The following is a 20,951-nucleotide window of genomic DNA, read 5'->3' on the forward strand; positions in this document are numbered from 1 at the left end:
CTCCACACGTACTCGAGGGATATAAGAATAAACATCCCACTCAATGTCGGGTGCGATCATACCAGCACTAATGCACCGGATCCCATCAGAACTCCGAAGTTAAGCGTGCTTGGGCGAGAGCAGTACTAGGATGGGTGACCCCCTGGAAGTCCTCGTGTTGCACCCTTTTTCGGGTTTTTCTATTTTTTATTACTTGTTGACAGACGATTTTCGGCTCAAATCATCTGAATCTCGATCGGGACCAGATAAGACATGTGAAATGAAAGTAGCTCGGGCACTGCCGGATTTGGACAAAATTGTAGGCTAATTTGATTGTAAACGGGCAAACGGACGAGACTCATTACTACGCAATGAGCTGACGAGATTTTAGCCGAATTCCTTCTCTAAGACCCTCTAATTTGCGATTTACCGCTTCTGTTAAGCTTTTATTTCTCGAGAAATCCGCTTAGGAAGTTCGAAATTCGATTCCGGTTCCATTTTATCGTATCCCAGGCATAATAATAGCTTTACATTCGTTATTTCCTTCTTCTTATTTTTTTTCTATTTTCTGGGAACATTTATCGATTTTTGTTGTCGTGAGCCGGTTCTGTGCGGAAGGGTATGACGCAGATTACTCCGGAGACGGTTAACTAATTAAAACAATTATTTCGACTGTTTTATCCATAATTTACGTAAACGATCGCGACACGAGGTCTTCCCAGGGAGGTCACCCATCCTACCTCTGCCATCGCGCCAGAACGCTTAACTTCGTGGTTATGATTGGGCGAGAGCAGTGCCGCGTGTTGTCCATCGCCGCCCGCTCCACACGTACTCGAGGGATATAAGAATAAACATCCCACTCAATGTCGGGTGCGATCATACCAGCACTAATGCACCGGATCCCATCAGAACTCCGAAGTTAAGCGTGCTTGGCGAGAGGAGTACTAGGATGGGTGACCCCTGGAAGTCCTCGTGTTGCACCCTTTTTCGTGTTTTTCTATTTTTGATTACTTGTTGACAGACGATTTTCGGCTCAAATCATCTGAATCTCGATCGGGACCAGATAAGACATGTGAAATGAAAGTAGCTCGGGCACTGCCGGATTTGGACAAAATTGTAGGCTAATTTGATTGTAAACGGGCAAACGGACGAGACTCATTACTACGCAATGAGCTGACGAGATTTTAGCCGAATTCCTTCTCTAAGACCCTCTAATTTGCGATTTACCGCTTCTGTTAAGCTTTCGTTTCCTCGAGAAATCCGCTTAGGAAGTTCGAAATTCGATTCCGGTTCCATTTTATCGTATCCCAGGCATAATAATAGCTTTACATTCGTTTTCCTTCTTATTTTTTTTCTATTTTCGGGAACATTTATCGATTTTTGTTGTCGTGAGCGGTTCTGTGCGGAAGGGTATGACGCAGATTACTCCGGAGACGGTTAACTAATTAAAAACAATTATTTCGACTGTTTTATCCATAATTTACGTAAACGATCGCGACACGAGGTCTTCCCAGGGAGGTCACCCATCCTACCTCTGCCATCGCGCCAGAACGCTTAACTTCGTGGTTATGATTGGGCGAGAGCAGTGCCGCGTGTTGTCCATCGCCGCCCGCTCCACACGTACTCGAGGGATATAAGAATAAACATCCCACTCAATGTCGGGTGCGATCATACCAGCACTAATGCACCGGATCCCATCAGAACTCCGAAGTTAAGCGTGCTTGGGCGAGCAGTACTAGGATGGGTGACCCCTGGGAAGTCCTCGTGTTGCACCCTTTTCGGTTTTTCTATTTTTGATTACTTGTTGACAGACGATTTTCGGCTCAAATCATCTGAATCTCGATCGGGACCAGATAAGACATGTGAAATGAAAGTAGCTCGGGCACTGCCGGATTTGGACAAAATTGTAGGCTAATTTGATTGTAAACGGGCAAACGGACGAGACTCATTACTACGCAATGAGCTGACGAGATTTTAGCCGAATTCCTTCTCTAAGACCCTCTAATTTGCGATTTACCGCTTCTGTTAAGCTTTCGTTTCCTCGAGAAATCCGCTTAGGAAGTTCGAAATTCGATTCCGGTTCCATTTTATCGTATCCCAGGCATAATAATAGCTTTACATTCGTTATTTCCTTCTTCTTTTTTTTTTTCTATTTTCTGGGAACATTTATCGATTTTTGTTGTCGTGAGCCGGTTCTGTGCGGAAGGGTATGACGCAGATTACTCCGGAGACGGTTAACTCATTAAAAACAATTATTTCGACTGTTTTATCCATAATTTACGTAAACGTCGCGACACGAGGTCTTCCCAGGGAGGTCACCCATCCTACCTCTGCCATCGCGCCAGAACGCTTAACTTCGTGGTTATGATTGGGCGAGAGCAGTGCCGCGTGTTGTCCATCGCCGGCTCCACACGTACTCGAGGGATATAAGAATAAACATCCCACTCAATGTCGGGTGCGATCATACCAGCACTAATGCACCGGATCCCATCAGAACTCCGAAGTTAAGCGTGCTTGGGCGAGAGCAGTACTAGGATGGGTGACCCCTGGGAAGTCCTCGTGTTGCACCCTTTTCGTGTTTTTTATTTTTGATTACTTGTTGACAGACGATTTTCGGCTCAAATCATCTGAATCTCGATCGGGACCAGATAAGACATGTGAAATGAAAGTAGCTCGGGCACTGCCGGATTTGGACAAAATTGTAGGCTAATTTGATTGTAAACGGGCAAACGGACGAGACTCATTACTACGCAATGAGCTGACGAGATTTTAGCCGAATTCCTTCTCTAAGACCCTCTAATTTGCGATTTACCGCTTCTGTTAAGCTTTCGTTTCCTCGAGAAATCCGCTTAGGAAGTTCGAAATTCGATTCCGGTTCCATTTTATCGTATCCCAGGCATAATAATAGCTTTACATTCGTTATTTCCTTCTTCTTATTTTTTTTCTATTTTCTGGGAACATTTATCGATTTTTGTTGTCGTGAGCCGGTTCTGTGCGGAAGGGTATGACGCAGATTACTCCGGAGACGGTTAACTAATTAAAAACAATTATTTCGACTGTTTTATCCATAATTTACGTAAACGATCGCGACACGAGGTCTTCCCAGGGAGGTCACCCATCCTACCTCTGCCATCGCGCCAGAACGCTTAACTTCATGGTTATGATTGGGCGAGAGCAGTGCCGCGTGTTGTCCATCGCCCCCCGCTCCACACGTACTCGAGGGATATAAGGATAAACATCCCACTCAATGTCGGGTGCGATCATACCAGCACTAATGCACCGGATCCCATCAGAACTCCGAAGTTAAGCGTGCTTGGGCGAGAGCAGTACTAGGATGGGTGACCCCTGGGAAGTCCTCGTGTTGCACCCTTTTCGGTTTTTCTATTTTTGATTACTTGTTGACAGACGATTTTCGGCTCAAATCATCTGAATCTCGATCGGGACCAGATAAGACATGTGAAATGAAAGTAGCTCGGGCACTGCCGGATTTGGACAAAATTGTAGGCTAATTTGATTGTAAACGGGCAAACGGACGAGACTCATTACTACGCAATGAGCTGACGAGATTTTAGCCGAATTCCTTCTCTAAGACCCTCTAATTTGCGATTTACCGCTTCTGTTAAGCTTTCGTTTCCTCGAGAAATCCGCTTAGGAAGTTCGAAATTCGATTCCGGTTCCATTTTATCGTATCCCAGGCATAATAATAGCTTTACATTCGTTATTTCCTTCTTCTTATTTTTTTTCTATCTTCTGGGAACATTTATCGATTTTTGTTGTCGTGAGCCGGTTCTGTGCGGAAGGGTATGACGCAGATTACTCCGGAGACGGTTAACTCATTAAAAACAATTATTTCGACTGTTTTATCCATAATTTACGTAAACGGTCGCGACACGAGGTCTTCCCAGGGAGGTCACCCATCCTAGCTCTGCCATCGCGCCAGAACGCTTAACTTCATGGTTATGATTGGGCGAGAGCAGTGCCGCGTGTTGTCCATCGCCGCCCGCTCCACACGTACTCGAGGGATATAAGAATAAACATCCCACTCAATGTCGGGTGCGATCATACCAGCACTAATGCACCGGATCCCATCAGAACTCCGAAGTTAAGCGTGCTTGGGCGAGAGCAGTACTAGGATGGGTGACCCCTGGGAAGTCCTCGTGTTGCACCCTTTTCGTGTTTTTCTATTTTTGATTACTTGTTGACAGACGATTTTCGGCTCAAATCATCTGAATCTCGATCGGGACCAGATAAGACATGTGAAATGAAAGTAGCTCGGGCACTGCCGGATTTGGACAAAATTGTAGGCTAATTTGATTGTAAACGGGCAAACGGACGAGACTCATTACTACGCAATGAGCTGACGAGATTTTAGCCGAATTCCTTCTCTAAGACCCTCTAATTTGCGATTTACCGCTTCTGTTAAGCTTTCGTTTCCTCGAGAAATCCGCTTAGGAAGTTCGAAATTCGATTCCGGTTCCATTTTATCGTATCCCAGGCATAATAATAGCTTTACATTCGTTATTTCCTTCTTCTTATTTTTTTTCTATTTTCTGGGAACATTTATCGATTTTTGTTGTCGTGAGCCGGTTCTGTGCGGAAGGGTATGACGCAGATTACTCCGGAGACGGTTAACTCATTAAAAACAATTATTTCGACTGTTTTATCCATAATTTACGTAAACGGTCGCGACACGAGGTCTTCCCAGGGAGGTCACCCATCCTAGCTCTGCCATCGCGCCAGAACGCTTAACTTCATGGTTATGATTGGGCGAGAGCAGTGCCGCGTGTTGTCCATCGCCGCCCGCTCCACACGTACTCGAGGGATATAAGAATAAACATCCCACTCAATGTCGGGTGCGATCATACCAGCACTAATGCACCGGATCCCATCAGAACTCCGAAGTTAAGCGTGCTTGGGCGAGAGCAGTACTTGGATGGGTGACACCCTGGGAAGTCCTCGTGTTGCACCTTTTTTCGTGTTTTCTATTTTTGATTACTTGTTGACAGACGATTTTCGGCTCAAATCATCTGAATCTCGATCGGGACCAGATAAGACATGTGAAATCAACGTAGCTCGGGCACTGCCGGATTTGGACAAAATTGTAGGCTAATTTGATTGTAAACGGGCAAACGGACGAGACTCATTACTACGCAATAAGCTGACTAAATTTTAGCCGAATTCCTTCTCTAAGACCCTCTAATTTGCGATTTACCGCTTCTATTAAGTTTTCGTTTCCTCGAGAAATCCGCTTAGGAAGTTCGAAATTCGATTCCGGTTCCATTTTATCGTATCCCAGGCATAATAATAGCTTTACATTCGTTATTTCCTTCTTCTTATTTTTTTTCTATTTTCTGGGAACATTTATCGATTTTTGTTGTCGTGAGCCGGTTCTGTGCGGAAGGGTATGACGCAGATTACTCCGGAGACGGTTAACTCATTAAAAACAATTATTTCGACTGTTTTATCCATAATTTACGTAAACGGTCGCGACACGAGGTCTTCCCAGGGAGGTCACCCATCCTAGCTCTGCCATCGCGCCAGAACGCTTAACTTCATGGTTATGATTGGGCGAGAGCAGTGCCGCGTGTTGTCCATCGCCGCCCGCTCCACACGTACTCGAGGGATATAAGAATAAACATCCCACTCAATGTCGGGTGCGATCATACCAGCACTAATGCACCGGATCCCATCAGAACTCCGAAGTTAAGCGTGCTTGGGCGAGAGCAGTACTAGGATGGGTGACCCCCTGGGAAGTCCTCGTGTTGCACCCTTTTCGTGTTTTTCTATTTTTGATTACTTGTTGACAGACGATTTTCGGCTCAAATCATCTGAATCTCGATCGGGACCAGATAAGACATGTGAAATGAAAGTAGCTCGGGCACTGCCGGATTTGGACAAAATTGTAGGCTAATTTGATTGTAAACGGGCAAACGGACGAGACTCATTACTACGCAATGAGCTGACGAGATTTTAGCCGAATTCCTTCTCTAAGACCCTCTAATTTGCGATTTACCGCTTCTGTTAAGCTTTCGTTTCCTCGAGAAATCCGCTTAGGAAGTTCGAAATTCGATTCCGGTTCCATTTTATCGTATCCCAGGCATAATAATAGCTTTACATTCGTTATTTTTCTTCTTATTTTTTTTTCTATTTTCTGGGAACATTTATCGATTTTTGTTGTCGTGAGCCGGTTCTGTGCGGAAGGGTATGACGCAGATTACTCCGGAGACGGTTAACTCATTAAAAACAATTATTTCGACTGTTTTATCCATAATTTACGTAAACGGTCGCGACACGAGGTCTTCCCAGGGAGGTCACCCATCCTAGCTCTGCCATCGCGCCAGAACGCTTAACTTCATGGTTATGATTGGGCGAGAGCAGTGCCGCGTGTTGTCCATCGCCGCCCGCTCCACACGTACTCGAGGGATATAAGAATAAACATCCCACTCAATGTCGGGTGCGATACCAGCACTAATGCACCGGATCCCATCAGAACTCCGAAGTTAAGCGTGCTTGGGCGAGAGCAGTACTAGGATGGGTGACCCCTGGGAAGTCCTCGTGTTGCACCCTTTTCGTTTTTCTATTTTTGATTACTTGTTGACAGACGATTTTCGGCTCAAATCATCTGAATCTCGATCGGGACCAGATAAGACATGTGAAATGAAAGTAGCTCGGGCACTGCCGGATTTGGACAAAATTGTAGGCTAATTTGATTGTAAACGGGCAAACGGACGAGACTCATTACTACGCAATGAGCTGACGAGATTTTAGCCGAATTCCTTCTCTAAGACCCTCTAATTTGCGATTTACCGCTTCTGTTAAGCTTTCGTTTCCTCGAGAAATCCGCTTAGGAAGTTCGAAATTCGATTCCGGTTCCATTTTATCGTACCAGGCATAATAATAGCTTTACATTCGTTATTTCCTTCTTCTTATTTTTTTTTCTATTTTCTGGGAACATTTATCGATTTTTGTTGTCGTGAGCCGGTTCTGTGCGGAAGGGTATGACGCAGATTACTCCGGAGACGGTTAACTCATTAAAAACAATTATTTCGACTGTTTTATCCATAATTTACGTAAACGGTCGCGGAGGTCTTCCAGGGAGGTCACCCATCCTAGCTCTGCCATCGCGCCAGAACTTAACTTCATGGTTATGATTGGGCGAGAGCAGTGCCGCGTGTTGTCCATCGCGCCCGCTCCACACGTACTCGAGGGATATAGAATAAACATCCCACTCAATGTCGGGTGCGATCATACCAGCACTAATGCACCGGATCCATCAGAACTCCGAAGTTAAGCGTGGGGAGAGCAGTACTAGGATGGGTGACCCCTGGAAGTCCTCGTGTTGCACCCTTTTCGTGTTTTTCTATTTTGATTACTTGTTGACAACGATTTTCGGCTCAAATCATCTGAATCTCGATCGGGACCAGATAAGACATGTGAAATGAAAGTAGCTCGGGCACTGCCGGATTTGGACAAAATTGTAGGCTAATTTGATTGTAAACGGGAAACGGACGAGACTCATTACTACGCAATGAGCTGACGAGATTTTAGCCGAATTCCTTCTCTAAACCCTCTAATTTGCGATTTACGCTTCTGTTAAGCTTTCGTTTCCTCGAGAAATCCGCTTAGGAAGTTCGAAATTCGATTCCAGTTCCATTTTATCGTACCAGGCATAATAATAGCTTTACATCGTTATTTACCCCTAGGTTGTCCTCGTGTTTCACCCCTTTTCGTGTTTTCTATTTTTGATTACTTGTTGACAGACGATTTTCGGCTCAATCATCTGAATCTCGATCGGGACCAGATAAGACATGTGAAATGAAAGTAGCTCGGGCACTGCCGGATTTGGACAAAATTGTGGGCTAATTTGATTGTAAACGGGCAACGGACGAGATCATTACTACGCAATGAGCTGACGAGATTTTAGCCGAATTCTTTCTCTAAGACCCTCTAATTTGCGATTAACGCTTCTATTAAGCTTTCGTTTCCTCGAGAAATCCGCTTTAGGAAGTTCGAAATTCGATTCCGGTTCCATTTTATCGTATCCCAGGCATAATAATAGCTTTACATTCGTTATTTCTTCTTCTTATTTTTTTTTCTATTTTTCTGGGAACTGTTACGATTTTTTGTTGTCGTGAGCCGGTTCTGTGCGGAAGGTATGACGCAGATTACTACGGAGACGGTTAACCTCATTAAAACAATATTTCGACTGTTTTATCCATAATTACGTAAACGATCGCGACACGAGGTCTTCCCAGGGAGGGTCACCCATCCTAGCTCTGCCATCGCGCCAGAACGCTTAACTTCATGGTTATGATTGGGCGAGAGCAGTGCCGCGTGTTGTCCATCGCCGCCGCTCACAACGTACTCGAGGGATATAAGAATAAACATCCCACTCAATGTCGGGTGCGATCATACCAGCACTAATGCACCGGATCCCATCAGAACTCCGAAGTTAAGCGTGCTTGGGCAGGAGAGCAGTACTAGGATGGGTGACCCCCTGGGAAGTCCTCGTGTTGCAACCCTTTTTCGTGTTTTTCTATTTTTGATTACTTGTTGACAGACGATTTTCGGCTCAAATCATCTGAATCTCGATCTGGACCAGAATAAGACATGTGAAATGAAAGTAGCTCGGGCCTGCCGGATTTGGACAAAATTGTAGGCTAATTTGATTGTAAACGGGCACGGACGAGACTCATTACTACGCAATGAGCTGACGAGATTTTAGCCGAATTCCTTCTATTAAGACCCCTCTAATTTGCGATTTACCGCTTCTGTTTAAGCTTTCGTTTCCTCGAGAATCCGCTTAGGAAGTTCGAAATTCGATTTCCGGTTCCATTTTATCGTATCCCAGGCATAATAATAGCTTTACATTCGTTATTCCTTCTTCTATTTTTTTTTCTATTTTCTGGGAACGATTTATCGATTTTTGTTGTCGTGAGCCGGTTCTGTGCGGAAGGGTATGACGCAGATTACTCCGGAGACGGTTTAACTCATTAAAAACAATCTATTTCGACTGTTTTATCCATAATTTTACGTAAACGTTCGCGGACACGAGGTCTTCACAGGGTAGGTCACCATCCTAGCTCTGCCATCGCTGCCAGAACGCTTAACTTCATGGTTATGATTGGGCCGAGAGCAGTGCCGCGTGTTGTCCATCGCCGCCCGCTCCACACGTACTCGAGGGATATAAGAATAAACATCCCACTCACTGTCGGGTGCGATCATACCAGCACTAATGCACCGGATCCCATCAGAACTCCGAAGTTAAGCGTGCTTGGGCGAGAGCAAGTACTAGGATGGGTGACCCCCTGGGAAGTCCTCGTGTTGCACCCCTTTTCGTGTTTTTTCTATTTTTGATTACTTGTTGACAGACGATTTTCGGCTCAAATCATCTGAATCTCGATCGGGACCAGATAAGACATGTGAAATGAAAGTAGCTCGGGCACTGCCGGATTTGGACAAAATTGTAGGCTAATTTGATTGTAAACGGGCAAACGGACGAGACTCATTACTACGCAATGAGCTGACGAGATTTTAGCCGAATTCCTTCTCTAAGACCCTCTAATTTGCGATTTACCGCTTCTGTTAAGCTTTCGTTTCCTCGAGAAACCCGCTTAGGAAGTTTGAAATTCGATTCCGGTTCCATTTATCGTATCCAGGCATAATAATAGCTTTACATTCGTTATTTCCTTCTTCTTATTTTTTTTTCTATTTTCTGGGAACATTTATCGATTTTTGTTGGTCGTGAGCCGGTTCTGTGCGGAAGGGTATGACGCAGATTACTCCGGAGACGGTTAACTCATTAAAAACAATTATTTCGACTGTTTTTCATAATTTACGTAAACGGTCGCGACACGAGGTCTTCCCAGGGAGGTCACCCATCCTACTCTGCCATCGTGCCAGAACGCTTAACTTCATGGTTATGATTGGGCGAGAGCAGTGCCGCGTGTTGTCATCGCCGCGCTCCACACGTACTCGAGGGATATAAGAATAAACATCCCACTCAATGTCGGGTGCGATCATACCAGCACTAATGCTAACGGATCCCATCAGAACTCGAAGTAAGCGTGCTTGGGCGAGAGCAGTACTAGGATGGGTGACCATCCCTGGGAAGTCCTCGTTGTTGCACCCTTTTTCGTGTTTTTCTATTTTTGATTACTTGTTGACAGACGATTTTCGGCTCAAATTCAATCTGAATCTCGATCGGGACCAGATAAGACATGTGAAATGAAAGTAGCTCGGGCACTGCCGGATTTGGAAAAATTGTAGGCTAATTTGATTGTAAACGGGCAACGGACGAGACTCATTCTACGCAATGAGCTGACGAGATTTTAGCCGAATTCCTTCTCTAAGACCCTCTAATTTGCGATTTAACGCTTCTGTTAAGCTTTCGTTTCCTCGAGAAATCCGCTTAGGAAGTTCGAAATTCGATTCGGTTCCATTTTATCGTATCCCAGGCATAATAATAGCTTTACATTCGTTATTTTCCTTTTCTTATTTTTTTTTCTATTTTCTTTGAACATTTATCGATTTTTGTTGTCGTGAGCCGGTTCTGTGCGGAAGGGTTATGACGCAGATTACTCGGAGACGGTTAACTCATTAAAAACAATTATTTTCGACTGTTTTATCCATAACTTACGGTAAACGGTCGCGACACGAAGGTCCTTCACAGGGAGGTCACCATCCTAGCTCTGCCATCGCGCCAAACGCTTAACTTCATGGTTATGATTGGGCGAGAGCAGTGCAGCGTGTTGTCCATCGCGCCCGCTCCAACGTACTCGAGGGATATAAGAATAACATCCCACTCAATGTCGGTGCGATCATACCAGCACTAATGCACCGGATCCCATCAGAACTCCGAAGTAAGCGTGCTGGGCTGAGAGCAGTACTAGGATGGGTGACCCCCTGGAAGTCCTCGTGTGCACCCCTTTTTCGTGTTTTTCTATTTTTTGATACTTGTTGACAGACGATTTTTTTCGGCTCAACTAATCTGAATCTCGATCGGGACCAGATAAGACATGTGAAATGAAAGTAGCTCGGGCACTGCCGGATTGGACAAAATGTAGGCTAATTTGATTGTAAACGGGCAAACGACGAGACCTCATTATAGCAATGAGCTGACGAGATTTTAGCCGAATTCCTTCTCTAAGACCCTCTAATTGCGATTTACCGCTTCTGTTAAGCTTTCGTTTCATCGAAGACAATCCGCTTAGGAAGTTCGAAATTCGATTCCGGTTCATTTTAATCGTTATCCCAGGCATAATAATAGCTTTACATTCGTATTTCCTTCTTCTATTTTTTTTTCTATTTTTCTGGGACATTTATCGATTTTTTGTTTGTCGTGAGCCGGTTCTGTGCAGAAGGGTATGACGCAGATTACTCCGAGACGGTAAATCATTAAAAACAATTATCTTCGACTGTTTTATCATAATTTTAGTAACCGTCGCGACACGAGGTCTTCCAGGGAGGTCACCCATCATACCTCTGCCATCGCGCCAGAACGCTTAACTTCCTGGGTTATGATGGGCGACGAGAGCAGTTGCGCGTGTTGTCCATCGCCGCCCGCGTCCACACGTACTCGAGGGATATAAGAATAAACATCCCACTCAATGTCGGGTGCGATCATACCAGCACTAATGCACCGGATCCCATCAGAACTCCGAAGTTAAGCGTGCTTGGGCGGAGAGAGCAGTACTAGGATGGGTGACCCCCTGGGAAGTCCTCGTGTTGCACCCCTTTTCGTGTTTTTCTATTTTTGATTACTTGTTGACAGACGATTTTTCGGCTCAAATCATCTGAATCTCGATCGGGACAGATAAGACATGTGAAATGAAAGTAGCTCGGGCACTGCCGGATTTGGACAAATTGTAGGCTAATTTGATTGTAAACGGGCAAACGGACGAGACATCATTACTACGCAATGAGCTGACGAGATTTTAGCCGAATTCCTTCTCTAAGACCCTCTAATTTGCGATTTACCGCTTCTGTTAAGCTTTCGTTTCCTCGAGAAATCCGCTTAGGAAGTTCGAAATTCGATTCCGGTTCCATTTTATCGTATCCCATGCATAATAATAGCTTTACATTCGTTATTTCCTTCTTCTTATTTTTTTTCTATTTTTCTGGGAACATTTATCGATTTTTGTTGTGTGAGCCGGTTCTGTGCGGAAGGGTATGACGCAGATTACTCCGGAGACGGTTAACTCATTAAAAACAATTATTTCGACTGTTTTTATCCATAATTTACGTAACCGATCGCGACACGAGGTCTTCCCAGGGAGGTCACCAATCCTAGCTCTGCCATCGCGCCAGAACGCTTAACTTCATGGTTATGATTGGGCGGAGAGCAGTGCCGCGTGTTGTCCATCGCCGCCCGCTCCACACGTACTCGAGGGATATAAGAATAAACATCCACTCAATGTCGGGTGCGATCATACCAGCCCTAATGCACCTGGATCCCATCAGAACTCCGAAGTTAAGCGTGCTTGGGCGGGAGAGCAGTACTAGGATGGGTGACCCCCTGGAAGTCCTCGTGTTGCACCCCTTTTTCGTGTTTTTCTATTTTTGATTACTTGTTGACAGACGATTTTCGGCTCAAATCATCTGAATCTCGATCTGGGACAGATAAGACATGTGAAATGAAAGTAGCTCGGGCACTGCCGGATTTGGACAAAATTGTAGGCTAATTTGATTGTAAACTGGGCAAACGGACGAGACTATTACTACGCAATGAGCTGACGAGATTTTAGCCGAATTCCTTCTCTAAGACCCTCTAATTTGCGATTTACCGCTTCTGTTAAGCTTCGTTTCCTCGAGAAATCCGCTTAGGAAGTTCGAAATTCGATTCCGGTTCCATTTTATCGTATCCCAGGCATAATAATAGCTTTACATTCGTTATTTCCTTCTTCTTATTTTTTTTTCTATTTTCTGGGAACATTATCGATTTTTGTTGTCGTGAGCCGGTTCTGTGCGGAAGGGTATGACGCAGATTACTCCGGAGACGGTTAACTCATTAAAAACAATTATTTCGACTGTTTTATCCATAATTTACGTAAACGATCGCGACACGAGGTCTTCCCAGGGAGGTCACCCATCCTAGCTCTGCCATCGCGCCAGAACGCTTAACTTCATGGTTATGATTGGGCGAGAGCAGTGCCGCGTGTTGTCCATCGCCGCCCGCTCCACACGTACTCGAGGGATATAAGAATAAACATCCCACTCAATGTCGGGTGCGATCATACCAGCACTAATGCACCGGATCCCATCAGAACTCCGAAGTTAAGCGTGCTTGGGCGAGAGCAGTACTAGGATGGGTGACCCCCTGTGAAGTCCTCGTGTTGCACCCCTTTTCGTGTTTTTCTATTTTTGATTACTTGTTGACAGACGATTTTCGGCTCAAATCATCTGAATCTCGATCGGGACCAGATAAGACATGTGAAATGAAAGTAGCTCGGGCACTGCCGGATTTGGACAAAATTGTAGGCTAATTTGATTGTAAACGGGCAAACGGACGAGACTCATTACTACGCAATGAGCTGACGAGATTTTAGCCGAATTCCTTTTCTAAGACCCTCTAATTTGCTGATTTACCGCTTCTGTTAAGCTTTCGTTTCCTCGAGAAATCCGCTTAGGAAGTTCGAAATTCGATTCCGGTTCTATTTTATCGTATCTCAGGCATAATAATAGCTTTACATCGTATATTTCCTTCTTCTTATTTTTTTTTCTATTTTCTGGGAACATTTATCGATTTTTGTTGTCGTTAGCCGGTTCTGTGCGGAAGGTATGACGCAGATTACTCCGGAGACGGTTAACTCATTAAAAACAATTATTTCGACTGTTTTATCCATAATTTACGTAAACGGTCGCGACACGAGGTCTTCCAGGGAGGTCACCCATCCTACCTCTGCCATCGCGCCAGAACGCTTAACTTCATGGTTATGATTGGGCGAGAGCAGTGCCGCGTGTTGTCCATCGCCGCTCGCTCTCACACGTACTCGAGGGATATAAGAATAAACATCCCACTCAATGTCGGGTGACGATCATACCAGCACTAATGTACAGGATCCCATCAGAACTCCGAAGTTAAGCGTGCTTGGGCTAGAGCAGGTACTAGGATGGGTGACCCCCTGGAAGTCCTCGTGTTGCACCCCTTTTCGTGTTTTTCTATTTTTGATTACTTGTGACAGACGATTTTCGGCTCAAATCATCTGAATCTCGATCGGGAACAGATAAGACATGTGAAATGAAAGTAGCTCGGGCACTGCCGGATTTGGACAAAATTGTAGGCTAATTTGATTGTGAACGGGCAAACGGACGAGACTCATTACCACGCAATGAGCTGACGAGATTTTAGCCGAATTCCTTCTCTAAGACCCTCTAATTTTCGATTTTACCGCTTCTGTTAAGCTTTCGTTTCCTCGAGAAATCCGCTTAGGAAGTTCGAAATTCGATTCCTGGTTCCATTTTATCGTATCCCAGGCATAATAATAGCTTTACATTCGTTATTTCCTTCTTCTTATTTTTTTTTTCTATTTTCTGGGAACATTTATCGATTTTTTTTGTCGTTAGCCGGTTCTTTGCGGAAGGGTATGACGCAGATTACTCCGGAGACGGTTAACTCATTAAAAACAATTATTTCGACTGTTTTATTCATAATTTACGTAACCGGTCGCGACACGAGGTTTTTCCAGGGAGGTCACCCATCCTAGCTCTGCCATCGCGCCAGAACGCTTAACTTCATGGTTATGATTGAGCGAGAGCAGTGCCGCGTGTTGTCCATCGCCGCCCGCTCTACACGTACTCGAGGGATATAAGAATAAACATCCCACTCAATGTCGGGTGCGATCATACCAGCACTATTGCACCGGATCCCATCAGAACTTCGAAGTTAAGCGTGCTTGGGCGAGAGCTGTACCAGGATGGGTGACCCGGTCCCCTGGGAAGTCCTCGTGTTGTACCCTTTTTCGTGTTTTTCTATTTTTGATTACTTGTTGACAGACGATTTTCGGCTCAAATCATCTGAATCTCAATCGGGACCAGATAAGACATGTGAAATACAAGTAGCTCGGGCACTGCCGGATTTGGACAAAATTGTAGGCTAATTTGATTGTAAACGGGCAAACGGACGAGAAATCCGCTTAGAAAGTTCGAAATTCGATTCCGGTTCCATTTTATCGTATTCCAGGCATAATAATAGCTTTACATTCGTTAATTCCTTCTTCTTATTTTTTTCTATTTTCTGGGAACATTTATCGATTTTTGTTGTCGTGAGCCGGTTCTGTGCGGAAGGGTATGACGCTGATTACTCTGGAGACGGTTTTAACTCAATAAAAACAATTATTTCGACTGTTTTATCCATAATTTACGTATTATTTCGACTGTTTTATCAATAATTTACGTAAACGTTCGCGACACGAGGTCTTCCCTGGGAGGTCACCCATCCTAGCTCTGCCATCGCGCCAGAACGCTTAACTTCATGGTTATGATTGGGCGAGAGCAGTGCCGCGTGTTGTCCATCGCCGCCCGCTCCACACGTACTCCTGGGAAATCCTCGTGTTGCACCCTTTTTTGTGTTTTTCTATTTTTGATTACTTGTAGACAGACGATTTTCGGCTTAAATAATCTGAATCTCGATCGGGACCAGATAAGACATGTGAAATGAAAGTAGCTCGGACACTGCCGAATTTGGACAAAATTGTAGGCTAATTTGATTATAAAAGGTCAAACAGACGAGACTCATTTCTACGCAATGAGCTGACGAGATTTTAGCCGAATTCCTTCTCTAAGACCCTCTAATTTGCGATTTAACGCTTCTGTTAAGCTTTCGTTTCATCAAGAAATCCGCTTAGGAAGTTCGAAATTCGATTCCGGTTCCATTTTATTGTATCCCTGGCATAATAATAGCTTTACATGTGTTATTTCCTTCTTCTTATTTTTTTTCTATTTTCTGGGAACATTTATCGATTTTTGTTGTCGTGAGCCGGTTCTGTGCAGAAAGGTATGACGCAGATTACTCCGGAGACGGTTAACTCATTAAAAACAATTATTTCGACTGTTTTATCCATAATTTACGTAACCGATCCCGACACGAGGTCTTCCCAGGGAGGTCACCCATCCTAGCTCTGCCATCGCGCCAGAACGCTTAACTTCATGGTTATGATTGGACGAGAGCAGTGCCGCGTGTTGTCCATCGCCGCCCGCTCCACACGTACTCGAGGGATATAAGACTTAACATCCCACTCAATGTCGGGTGCGATCATACCAGCCCTAATGCACCGGATCCCATAAGAACTCCGAAGTTAAGCGTGCTTGGGCGAGAGCAGTACTAGGATGGGTGACACCCTGGGAAGTCCTCGTGTTGCACCCCTTTTCGGGTTTTTCTATTTCTGATTACTTGTTGACAGATGATTTTCGGCTCAAATCATCTGAATCTCGATTGGGACCAGATAAGACATGTGAAATGAAAGTAGCTCGGGCACTGCCGGATTTGGACAAAATTGTAGGCTAATTTGATTGTAAATGGGCAAACGGACGAGACTTATTACTACGCAATGAGCTGACGAGATTTTAGCCGAATTCCTTCCTTAAACCCTCGAATTTGCGATTTACCGCTTCCTGTTAAGCTTTCGTTTCCTCGAGAAACCCGGTTAGGAAGTTCGAAATTCGATTCCGGTTCCATTTTATCGTATCTCAGGCATAATAATAGCTTTACATTCTTTATTTCCTTCTTCTTATTTTTTTTTTCTATTTTATGGGAACATTTATCGATTTTTGTTGTCGTTAGCCGGTTCTGTGCGAAGGGTATGACGCAGATTACTCCGGAGACGGTTAACTCATTAAAAACAATTATTTCGACTGTTTTATCCATAATTTACCTAAACGGTCGCGACACGAGGTCTTCCCAGGGAGGTCACCCATCCTACCTCTGCCATCGCGCCAGAACGCTTAACTTCTTGGTTATGATTGGGCGAGAGCAGTGCCGCGTGTTGTCCATCGCCGCCTGCTCCACACGTACTCGAGGGATATAAGAATAAACATCCCACTCAATGTCGGGTGCGATCATACCAGCACTAATGCACCGGATCCCATCAGACCTCCGAAGTTAAGCGTGCTTGGGCGAGAGCAGTACTAGGATGGATGACCCCCAGGGAAGTCCTCGTGTTGCACCCCTTTTCGTGTTTTTCTATTTTTGATTACTTGTTCACAGACGATTTTCGGCTCAAATCATCTGAATCTCGATCGAGACAAGATAAGACATGTGAAATGAAAGTAGCTCGGGCACTGTCGGATTTGGACAAAATTGTAGGCTAATTTGATTGTAAACGGGCAAACGGACGAAACTCATTACTACGCAATGAGCTGACGAGATTTTAGCCGAATTCCTTCTCTAAGACCCTCTAATTTGCGATTTACCGCTTCTTTAAAGCTTTCGTTTCCTCCAGAAATCCGCTTAGGAAGTTCGAAATTCGATTCCGGTTCCATTTTATTGTATCCCAGGCATAATAATAGCTTTACATTCGTTATTTCCTTCTTCTTATTTTTTTTCTATTTTCTGGGAACATTTATCGATTTTTGTTGTCGTGAGCCGGTTCTGTGCGGAAGGGTATGACGCAGATTACTCCGGAGACGGTTAACTCATTAAAAACAATTATTTCGACTGTTTTATCCATAATTTACGTAAACGATCGCGACACGAGGTCTTCCATGGGAGGTCACCCATCCTACCTCTGCCATCGCGTCAGAACGCTTAACTTCATGGTTATGATTGGCGAGAGCAGCGCCGCGTGTTGTCCATCGCCGCCCGCTCCACACGTACTCGAGGGATATAAGAATAAACATCCCACTCAATGTCGGGTGCGATCATACTAGCATTAATGCACCGTATCCTATCCGAACTCCGAAGTTAAGCGTGCTTTGGGCGAGAGCAGTACTAGGATGGGTGATCCGGTCCCCTGGGAAGTCCTCGTGTTGTACCCTTTTCGTGTTTTTCTATTTTTGATTACTTGTTGACAGACGATTTTCGGCTCAAATCATCTGAATCTCGATCGGGCCAGATAAGACATGTGAAATGAAAGTAGCTCGGGCACTGCCGGATTTGGACAAAATTGTAGGCTAATTTGATTGAAAACGGGCAAACGGACGAGACTCATTGCTACGCAATGAGCTGACAAGATTTTAGCCGAATTCCTTCTCTAAGACCCTCTAATTTGCGATTTACCGCTTATGTTAAGCTTCGTTTCATCATGAAATCGGCTTAGGAAGTTCGAAATTCGATTCTGGTTCCATTTTATATGTATCCCAGGCATAATAATAGCTTTCATTCGTTATTTCCTTCTTCTTATTTTTTTTTCTATTTTCTGGAAACATCTCGATTTTTGTTGTCTTGAGCCGGTTCTGTGCAGAAGGGTAATGACGCAGATTACTTCGGAGAGGTTAACTCATTAAAAACAATTATTCGACTGTTTTATCCATAATTTACGTAAACCGGTCGCGACACGAGGTCTTCCCCAGGGAGGTCACCCATCCTAGCTCTGCCATCGCGCCATGACGACTTAACTTCATGGTTATGATTGGGCGAGAGCAGTGCCGCATGTTGTCCATCGCCCGCCGCCTCCACACGTACTCGAGGATATAAGAAATAAACAATCCCACTCAATGTCGGTGTCGATCATACCTAGCACTAATGCACCATCCCATCAGAAACTCCGAAAGTTAAGCGTGCTTGGGCCGAGAGCAGTACTAGGATGGATGACCCCATGGAAGTCCTCGTGTGCACCCTTTTCGTGTTTTCTATTTTTGATTACTTGTTGACTGACGATTTTCGGCATCAAATCATCTGAATCTCGATCGGAACCAGATAAGACATGTGAAATGAAAGGAGCTCGGGCACTGCCGGATTTGGCACAAAATTGGTAGGCTAATTTGATTGTAAACGGGCAAACGGACGAGGACTCATTACTACGCAAGGAAGCTGACGAGATTTAGCCGAAGTCCTTCTCTAGACCCTCTAATTTGCGATGGTTTACCTCTTCTGTAAGCTTTCGTTTTCTCGAGAAAATCCGCTTAGGAAGTTCCGAAATTCCGATTCCGGTTCCATTGTTAAAGTATCACACAGGCATAAATAGCTTTACATTCGTCACTTGACTTCTTCTGATTTTTATTTCTATTTCCTGGGAACATTAATTTCGATTTTTGTTTGTCCTGAGCCGGTTCTGTGCGGAAGGGTATGACGCAGATTACTCCGGAGACGGTTAACTCATTAAATCAATTATTTCGACTGTTATCCATATTTTTTTAACCCGGTCGCGACACGAGGTCTTCCCAGGGAGGTCACCCATCCTAGCTCGCCATCGCGCCAGAACGCGTAAACTTCATGGTTATGATTGGGCGAGAGCATGCCGCGTGTTGTCCATCGCCGCCCGCTCCACACGTACTCGAGGGAGATAAGAATAAACATCCCACTCAATGTCGGGTGCGATCATACCAGCACTAATGCACCGGATCCCATCAGAACTCCGAAGTTAAGCGTGCTTGGGCGAGAGCAGTTCTAGGATGGGTGACCGACCCCCTGGGAAGTCCTCGTGTTGCTACCCCTTTTTTTCTTTGGTTTTTTCTATTTTTGATTACTTGTTGCCATACGATTTTTGCTCAAATCATCTGAATCTCGATCGGGACCAGATAAGACAATGTGATAATGAACAAGTAGCATCGGGGCACTGCCGGATTTGGCACAAAATTGTAGGACTTAATCTTGAATTGTAAACGGGCAAACGGACGAGACTTATTACTACGCAATGAGCTGACGAGGTTTTAGCCGAATTTCTTCTCTAAGAACCTCTAATTTGCTTTTTACCGCTTCTGTTAAGCTTTCGTTTCCTCGAGAAATCCGCTTAGGAAGTTCGAAATTCGATTCTGGTTCCATTTTATCGTATCCCAGGCATAATAATAGCTTTACATTCGTTATTTCCTTCTTCTTATTTTTTTTCTATTTTCTGGGAACGTTTATCGATTTTTGTTGTCGTGAGCCGGTTCTGTGTGGAAGGGTATGATGCAGATTACTCCGGAGGCGGTTAACTCATTAAAAACAATTATTTCGACTGTTTTATCCATAATTTACTTAAACGATCGCGACACGAGGTCTTCCCAGGGAGGTCACCCATCCTAGCTCTACCATCGCGCCAGAACGCTTACTTCATGGTTATGATTGGGCGAGAGCAGTGCCGCGTGTTGTCCATCGCCGCCCGCTCCACACGTACTCGAGGGATAAGAATAAACATCCCACTCAATGTGGGTGCGATCATACCAGCACTAATACACCGGATCCCATCAGAATTCCGAAGTTAAACGTGCTTGGGCGTGAGCAGTACTAGGATGGGTGACCCCCAGGGAAGTCCTCGTGTTGCACCCCTTTTCGTGTTTTTCTATTTTTGATTACTTGTTGATAGACGATTTTCGGCTCAAATCATCTGAATCTCGATCAAGACCAGATAAGACATGTGAAATGAAAGTAGCTCGGGCACTGCCGGATTTGGACAAAATTGTAGCCTAATTTGATTGTAAACGAGCAAACGGACGAGACTCATTACTACGCAATGAGCTGACGAGATTTTAGCCGAATTCCTTCTCTAAGAACCTTTAATTTGCGATTTACCGCTTCTCTTAAGCCTTCGTTTCCTCGAGAAATCCGATTAGGAAGTTCGAAATTCGATTCCGGTTCCATTTTATCGTATCCGAGGCATAATAATAGCTTTACATTCGTTATTTCCTTCTTATTTTTTTCTATTTTCTGGGAACATTTATCGATTTTTGCTGTCGTTAGCCGGTTCTGTGCGGAAGGGTATGACTCAGAATACTCCGGAGACGGTTAACTCATTAAAAAAAATTATTTCGACCGTTTTATCCATAATTTACGTAACCGGTCGCGACACGAGGTCTTCCCAGGGAGGTCACCCATCCTAGCTCTGCCATCGCGCCAG

The 20,951-nt window shown here is 44.6% G+C and overlaps 19 non-coding genes and 5 pseudogenes across 19 annotated transcripts; all 24 read left to right on the forward strand.

Annotated features, from left to right (window-relative positions):
• The first annotated feature begins 48 nt into the window (after positions 1-48).
• Positions 49-166, forward strand: LOC142513206 (5S ribosomal RNA). The gene has a single exon (XR_012809166.1). It is a non-coding gene; the product is annotated as a 5S ribosomal RNA (ribosomal RNA).
• A 681-nt stretch (positions 167-847) lies between these two features.
• On the forward strand, positions 848-963 carry LOC142507693 (5S ribosomal RNA). Its single transcript, XR_012805943.1, has one exon. It is a non-coding gene; the product is annotated as a 5S ribosomal RNA (ribosomal RNA).
• A 676-nt stretch (positions 964-1,639) lies between these two features.
• On the forward strand, positions 1,640-1,755 carry LOC142515370 (5S ribosomal RNA). Its single transcript, XR_012811220.1, has one exon. It is a non-coding gene; the product is annotated as a 5S ribosomal RNA (ribosomal RNA).
• Positions 1,756-2,432: 677 nt separating this feature from the next.
• On the forward strand, positions 2,433-2,550 carry LOC142511716 (5S ribosomal RNA). Its single transcript, XR_012808769.1, has one exon. It is a non-coding gene; the product is annotated as a 5S ribosomal RNA (ribosomal RNA).
• A 681-nt stretch (positions 2,551-3,231) lies between these two features.
• LOC142511727 (5S ribosomal RNA) lies at positions 3,232-3,349 on the forward strand. Its single transcript, XR_012808770.1, has one exon. It is a non-coding gene; the product is annotated as a 5S ribosomal RNA (ribosomal RNA).
• Positions 3,350-4,030: 681 nt separating this feature from the next.
• On the forward strand, positions 4,031-4,148 carry LOC142511738 (5S ribosomal RNA). The gene has a single exon (XR_012808771.1). It is a non-coding gene; the product is annotated as a 5S ribosomal RNA (ribosomal RNA).
• A 682-nt stretch (positions 4,149-4,830) lies between these two features.
• LOC142514084 (5S ribosomal RNA) lies at positions 4,831-4,949 on the forward strand. The gene has a single exon (XR_012809995.1). It is a non-coding gene; the product is annotated as a 5S ribosomal RNA (ribosomal RNA).
• Positions 4,950-5,631: 682 nt separating this feature from the next.
• LOC142506403 (5S ribosomal RNA) lies at positions 5,632-5,750 on the forward strand. Its single transcript, XR_012804697.1, has one exon. It is a non-coding gene; the product is annotated as a 5S ribosomal RNA (ribosomal RNA).
• A 681-nt stretch (positions 5,751-6,431) lies between these two features.
• On the forward strand, positions 6,432-6,546 carry LOC142517246 (5S ribosomal RNA). Its single transcript, XR_012813001.1, has one exon. It is a non-coding gene; the product is annotated as a 5S ribosomal RNA (ribosomal RNA).
• A 670-nt stretch (positions 6,547-7,216) lies between these two features.
• LOC142512826 (5S ribosomal RNA) lies at positions 7,217-7,327 on the forward strand (annotated as a pseudogene).
• Positions 7,328-8,380: 1,053 nt separating this feature from the next.
• LOC142515478 (5S ribosomal RNA) lies at positions 8,381-8,501 on the forward strand. The gene has a single exon (XR_012811322.1). It is a non-coding gene; the product is annotated as a 5S ribosomal RNA (ribosomal RNA).
• Positions 8,502-9,192: 691 nt separating this feature from the next.
• LOC142509343 (5S ribosomal RNA) lies at positions 9,193-9,312 on the forward strand. The gene has a single exon (XR_012807521.1). It is a non-coding gene; the product is annotated as a 5S ribosomal RNA (ribosomal RNA).
• A 678-nt stretch (positions 9,313-9,990) lies between these two features.
• On the forward strand, positions 9,991-10,111 carry LOC142512285 (5S ribosomal RNA; annotated as a pseudogene).
• A 680-nt stretch (positions 10,112-10,791) lies between these two features.
• Positions 10,792-10,907, forward strand: LOC142512166 (5S ribosomal RNA; annotated as a pseudogene).
• Positions 10,908-11,593: 686 nt separating this feature from the next.
• Positions 11,594-11,715, forward strand: LOC142513989 (5S ribosomal RNA). Its single transcript, XR_012809906.1, has one exon. It is a non-coding gene; the product is annotated as a 5S ribosomal RNA (ribosomal RNA).
• Positions 11,716-12,399: 684 nt separating this feature from the next.
• LOC142509264 (5S ribosomal RNA) lies at positions 12,400-12,520 on the forward strand. Its single transcript, XR_012807447.1, has one exon. It is a non-coding gene; the product is annotated as a 5S ribosomal RNA (ribosomal RNA).
• A 683-nt stretch (positions 12,521-13,203) lies between these two features.
• Positions 13,204-13,322, forward strand: LOC142507405 (5S ribosomal RNA). Its single transcript, XR_012805664.1, has one exon. It is a non-coding gene; the product is annotated as a 5S ribosomal RNA (ribosomal RNA).
• Positions 13,323-14,007: 685 nt separating this feature from the next.
• Positions 14,008-14,125, forward strand: LOC142511609 (5S ribosomal RNA; annotated as a pseudogene).
• A 687-nt stretch (positions 14,126-14,812) lies between these two features.
• On the forward strand, positions 14,813-14,936 carry LOC142509473 (5S ribosomal RNA). The gene has a single exon (XR_012807645.1). It is a non-coding gene; the product is annotated as a 5S ribosomal RNA (ribosomal RNA).
• Positions 14,937-16,223: 1,287 nt separating this feature from the next.
• Positions 16,224-16,342, forward strand: LOC142515471 (5S ribosomal RNA). The gene has a single exon (XR_012811316.1). It is a non-coding gene; the product is annotated as a 5S ribosomal RNA (ribosomal RNA).
• Positions 16,343-17,026: 684 nt separating this feature from the next.
• On the forward strand, positions 17,027-17,145 carry LOC142513448 (5S ribosomal RNA). The gene has a single exon (XR_012809394.1). It is a non-coding gene; the product is annotated as a 5S ribosomal RNA (ribosomal RNA).
• Positions 17,146-17,827: 682 nt separating this feature from the next.
• LOC142512310 (5S ribosomal RNA) lies at positions 17,828-17,952 on the forward strand (annotated as a pseudogene).
• Positions 17,953-19,445: 1,493 nt separating this feature from the next.
• LOC142507701 (5S ribosomal RNA) lies at positions 19,446-19,568 on the forward strand. The gene has a single exon (XR_012805951.1). It is a non-coding gene; the product is annotated as a 5S ribosomal RNA (ribosomal RNA).
• A 696-nt stretch (positions 19,569-20,264) lies between these two features.
• On the forward strand, positions 20,265-20,383 carry LOC142513598 (5S ribosomal RNA). The gene has a single exon (XR_012809537.1). It is a non-coding gene; the product is annotated as a 5S ribosomal RNA (ribosomal RNA).
• The last annotated feature ends 568 nt before the right edge of the window (positions 20,384-20,951 follow it).

The sequence above is a fragment of the Primulina tabacum genome, chromosome 10 (genome assembly GCF_025594145.1).
Source record: "Primulina tabacum isolate GXHZ01 chromosome 10, ASM2559414v2, whole genome shotgun sequence".
In the NCBI taxonomy this organism is placed as follows: domain Eukaryota; kingdom Viridiplantae; phylum Streptophyta; class Magnoliopsida; order Lamiales; family Gesneriaceae; genus Primulina; species Primulina tabacum.